Source organism: Sipha flava, unplaced genomic scaffold (genome assembly GCF_003268045.1).
Source record: "Sipha flava isolate LNK unplaced genomic scaffold, YSA_version1 18587_pilon_pilon, whole genome shotgun sequence".
Lineage (NCBI taxonomy): Eukaryota > Metazoa > Arthropoda > Insecta > Hemiptera > Aphididae > Sipha > Sipha flava.
The window spans coordinates 1,862-7,629 of NW_020272349.1; the positions used below are offsets into that span (position 1 = coordinate 1,862).

At 28.4% G+C, this 5,768-nt stretch overlaps 1 long non-coding RNA gene across 1 annotated transcript; it reads left to right on the forward strand.

Annotated features, from left to right (window-relative positions):
• The first annotated feature begins 693 nt into the window (after positions 1-693).
• Positions 694-3,668, forward strand: LOC112681115. Its single transcript, XR_003148374.1, has 5 exons — positions 694-2,000; positions 2,272-2,588; positions 2,666-2,866; positions 3,216-3,287; positions 3,373-3,668. It is a non-coding gene; the product is annotated as an uncharacterized LOC112681115 (long non-coding RNA).
• Positions 3,669-5,768: the final 2,100 nt, after the last annotated feature.

The window sequence follows — 5,768 nt, forward strand, 5'->3', positions numbered from 1 at the left end:
CGTTCATTCTAAAATATTAAGATGTGCATTGGTGCGAAGAAGTTATTTGGGAAACAGACAACAATTGCAGCTGCCGTATTAAATACTTAAAATAATTTCTGAGGAGACATTTATAGTTGAAAAAATGTGCAATTCTTTCACTTTGGAAGTATAATATTTTTCTCTTCCCAACAATATAGTGTTCATATTTTCAGCTACAGTGTCCATATTTAAATTTATGATTTTAAAATGAAAATATGAAAATAACTGCTTATTCATGGGTGCCGTGAGAGCGGTGCAAGGGAGTGCACTTGCACCCCCTTGAATTTAAAAATATAAGATTGAAATTTAAAAATATAAGATAGAGACCTATGGCGTAACTTAACTACTTGAGGCCCTGTGCGAATCAAAACCTTGAATCAAACATTTTTGAGCATTTAACTTTTTGAGGCCCCATAATACATAGTTCGAGGCCCAAGGCCTGTGTGCAATGCACCCTCTACACACCTAATTTTTGAGGCACTGATAGAGGCTGCTATTATCTTTATCAAATTTTCTAGTAGCCTACATTACTTCATAGACGTCGAAAAAAACGGAAATAATTTTCTAATGTTATACAATTTGAAAACGTATTTAAATTAAATAATTTAAATATTATTTAGAAATCAGCGTGTATAATATGTATGATGCATCCCCCTGACGAAATTCCTGGGGCGATGTTCATGTGCCTATTTACAATTCGGTGATTAGTCGGTAGCATTACATTTTACATTCTACTATTTAAGTTGACAAAATAATAAGATTGTTTACAATAACAAGAATATTGAGACCCTTTTGAGTTATACTTAATTTTATTTTAACAAAACAGACAAAAAAAAATAGCATGTAAGTAAGCCTTAAGCGCGTTACACACTACCTGATTTGGTCGGGCCGACAGGATAATTTGGTCAGATCAGACGTCATATCAGGTCGTGTGTAGACGTGTCGTCTGACTTTAATCCTGTCGGGTCTTGTCAGGTGGCCATACTATCTGATCGCCCGACCGACCGACCAAATCATAAAGTATGTAGCACTGTCGGGCGGATTTTAGTTGGTTTATTGAGGTTAACGTGATAACACGTGTGTGTACCTAGTACCTACTTCCAGTTTAATAACGGTGTTAAGACTGACTAAATCGTGTGGTGGTCGTACTGTGTGTACGCAACATCTGATTTGGTCAGGTATCCTATCGGCCCGAATAAATCAGGTAGTGTGTAACGCGCTTAAAAATTTAGTGATTTGTTACTGATTTTTAGTATGGTAGCAGAAGGTATGAATTGTGTTCTATTGGGTCCTAATCCATTCTTCATATATCAGGTAAATTTTACTTTTGAACCTTTTTCCAAGAAGCTAACAATTAATAATTATACAGATAAAAATTCTCCACAACCAATACTGTTACCGAGAATTGTTGTTTTGCACAAATGTTTAGTATCTTTTGATTATTATCTCCTGTATACAATATCCATATTTGTTAACCAAAAATAGATAGGTCAATAGCCTGTAGAATACATAGACCTTATACTCATAGACGGAACAAGCTAGTAGTTCCCGCGGAAAACGGTGGCTGCGCTGTACATCTTGGGCTTGGGTCAGTTCTCCTCATTGATAAGAGATAAAAATGATAAGAAAACATTTTATCATGAAACACCAACTGTTCGGAATCAAAATTTTTACTGCCAGGAATTTAACGTCAAAAAATTAGGCTATACTGTGTTTATGTATTTTATGTATTTAACGGTTTACTGATTAAATTTTAAAATTATAAATCATTATCATATTGGTTATTGTTTAAGACTATCACCTGCGATTATTTCATGAAAAAACTTTCAGCGATTATATTTAATAATAATCTAATAATAATAATTACTTAGTTTTGACTTATATGTACCATTCTTGAAGGATGTAATCAGTGAAAGAGGTCTTGATCATACAATTACAAAATCGTCAGTTCTAAGCATTTATAACAGTGAAATAATTAGGTAAATTTACTTTTATTGTATAATCATTGTTATGTGTATGCAATGTCAGAGTTATAAAATTATAACTCAAATGAAACTAATTATTTTAATACGCTTCTATTTTACTAGATATGTTAGGATTTGAAGATATTAAATTTTAATGATCTTTTCTTGTAGCATGTTTTATAATACTATTAAAATCATTATTTTATTATTAATATATTTATTTGTTAACAATTGACTAACAGTGTTCTTTAAATTGTAATTTGTAATTGAACTGTAATTTTGGTAGACACTAAGAAGCAGCCACAAAGTATACGTGCATCCAGTTCTCAGAAAGGTTGAAAAAGATGAAAAGGTTGTGGAGACTAAAAACACCGCAAACCATCCACATTTCAAATTATACCCTCAACATTTTTTCAACAATAACTAATTGTAAATGATATTAATGTAGCAGTTGTTTTTGCCAACATTGATGCGATCTACAGATATCGCGAAGAGTTAACTTCAGTAGAGCTGGTTGGAGTAGATGCCACATATAAAACTGTCCCTCAAGTGCCAGAGGACTTACGATCTTTCCTAACATTTCAAGTACTCTACAAAGATGTTGTAAGCAATACCTTCTGGTTATAATACTGTTAATATACAGTTAAGATATGATTTAATACATTTTATTTTTCATTTAGGCATTTCCAATGGTTTATGCCCTTTTGAGGAGTGAAACACAAGAAACTTACTCTTCATTATTAACAGTAATACGCTATATTTTACCTTTTCGTTATAATAGAATCAGTTTTGTCACTGATTATGAACGAGCTATTATGAATGCTATCAGGGAATTATTTCCAAATAGTCAGTTAGTATGTTGTTGGTTTCATTATACAAAGGTAAATAACATTTTATTATGATAATACCTGCCAGATAAACTAATATGTATTTTAGATATTTTATTTTGGATATAATATTACATATAATTTATTTTTATTATCCAATATTTTCTCTATTTGCTTTAACTGCGCTATTGCCTTGACATGCTTAATCTGGTGTTGAGTAGTTTTGATAATTATTACTTCAAATACTATTACTCATTGTTTATGAATGTATTGTTATAAATCTTAATTGTATGTCTAATAGGTATGCTTAATTAATTGTATGTTAGTCATACTTGCATGATAATAAAATGTTTTTTTAATTGTTAACCCTAAAATATACTAATATTTTAATTTTTTTCAACAGAAAAGCTGATTGTTGATTGTTGTTGAGAATCACATCTTTATAGAATTTCAACAGTGTTAAGATGGCTTTAAAGTAATAATTTGATTTTTTTTTTTTTATACATATAATTAGTCTTTCAATTATGGTTAATTTCTTTAAATTGTATGTACTTTACTAGGTTAGAAATTAAATAAACAAAAAAGAGAGGGAAATACATCTATAATGATAAGAGAATGCGTACAGCAGCTGAATCAAAACGGTGACTTATTGATGTTTTTAAGGAGAACAGGTCACCGTAATGATGGTTATGTTCAACGACAAATCCGGTCATATCCTAATATATTATAAAATATTACAATCTTATTGTTATTATATATTGTAAACTAATTTTATTATTGTTTTTTTTACCTTGTAATATGTACAAATAGTTATTGTCAAATCAAGTTGACTATTATACACATGTTTTTTTTTAATTTTAAGTAATATTTCCTCAGTATTTCAGAAGTAGTTTGACAAGGTAGGCCTAATTTAACTTAAGTTTCTGCTGCAATTTCTTTATTAAAATTCATTATATTTACTAGTCATTAAAATCTTAATGTTGTTCTTCAGCTAAAAATGTTTTCCTCGTTACTAGTATTACCATATACATATTGTAAAATGAAACCTAACTTGCTTTACTATGTGTGGTTAGTTTCTCTGGTCTTTCAGTAAGTCATTTAATTTGAATGAATTTGGTTAATTTTAATTCATTGCGTGCAGTCAATTCTACAGTTCATATATGGATGTTTGTTATGATAATTTCAATAGAGATATTCTAACTAAGTTAAACTGTATTTATTAAAATATTCTAATTATAAGTATTTAATTAAATTGACAATTATACTGGCGTGAGTGTTTACTAAGATCGGACTGAAACACATCTGAATATTGTTCTGTACGGGACTACCTTTTATACACCGTTCCTATGGAATAGTTGACCCGGACACGGTTTCTAATAACCTTAACATTTAAGATCACCTTCAAAAATATCTACATTTGCAGTGCCCAACCCATACATTCACTGGTTGGCTTCGCGATGCGAGTGTCTTCTTAATATAATCTCTAAATCATATTTGACAATATAAATATGTATGTTAATATTTGACATGTGTCTAATGTAACTTCAATTATTGCAAATGCAATAAGGTTTAAGGTAATTAATTTATGTATGTATTCAATGATGTACATTCAATTTTCTTATGAAGGGGGAATTTAAATGACATATTATTGTATATTTTTATCAGAAAATTTCATCTAAACAGTCATTTTTATCATAAATCAATACTTTTTTTGTGTTCTTGAGGGAGAATTTATCCCGAAACCCCTCTCCATATGTAAGCCCAAGGTCGTAACTGGAAAAAAATTTTGGGGGGTCTAACATTATTTAATAAAATTTATATTTCAATAAAGCTTAATAAAAATAAATTCGCTCATAACAGCAATAAGGAATAATAAAGTAATATCCTTAACTTCCAAAAAACATAAAACAAATTAAAGACATAGATTACAACAATCTCTTTTAAACCAGCATGATATAGATCACAAATCAAGTGACATTGTGTTAGTTCATAGATGCGCATTATATAAATTTAAATATATTATTTATATATATATATATAAATAATCTTTTATTTTTCAATATATAATTAACTGATTGATGATACCTTCTTTAAAAATATTAAATCAATTATAATAAAATACTGTTAATGGTCATTGATGAAATGGTACCTATTTCATATATTTTTTTTTATAAATAAATAGCTCACTTTTGTTATTAATTATATATATTTACCTATATTTTAAAATGGTTTCAGATTAAAATTGATACCAATAATGTAACTATTTAAACTTTGTCATTATTGTGAAAAAAATGACTTACTTATGAGGGACTCAAAAACATATTCTGTAATTTAAAATTTTATATTGGTTTAAAAAACCAACTAACTAAATTCTTAAACCTCCATTAGCCTCTCCCTTAGTTAGTGATAAAAACAGCCCTTGATTATGAATTATAGCATTGATTATGGATATTATTTATATCTATCTATAATCAATGATTATAGTTATTATTTTTAACAATAATATATTTACAGCTACATATAAAATATTATGTAAAATGGAATCTTCAATAATCATCTAATTTATTTCAAATAATATAAAATATATACCAAACGTTGATTCCACAATAATTGTATTAACTATTTACATTCAATTCCTGTAGTACTTATTGGGAATAGTTATTTATATGTATGAAAATAATTTAAATATTGCATAAAAGACAAAAGTTTTCTAGTGAGAATTATTTTAAATATACCTGTATTATATTTTTTATTACACTGTAGTTTTAAAGGTAATATCATTAATATATATTAGAAATAGAATTGGGGCTAGATGAAAATCTTGAGGAACACCCGAAGTAACTAATATTTGTTTTGACTGAAATCCTTTATAAACAACAATTTGAGTACGCTGTGAAATGTTAGACTTAATCCATTGAAGAAGAGACCACATACGCCAATATTAATTTAATTTATG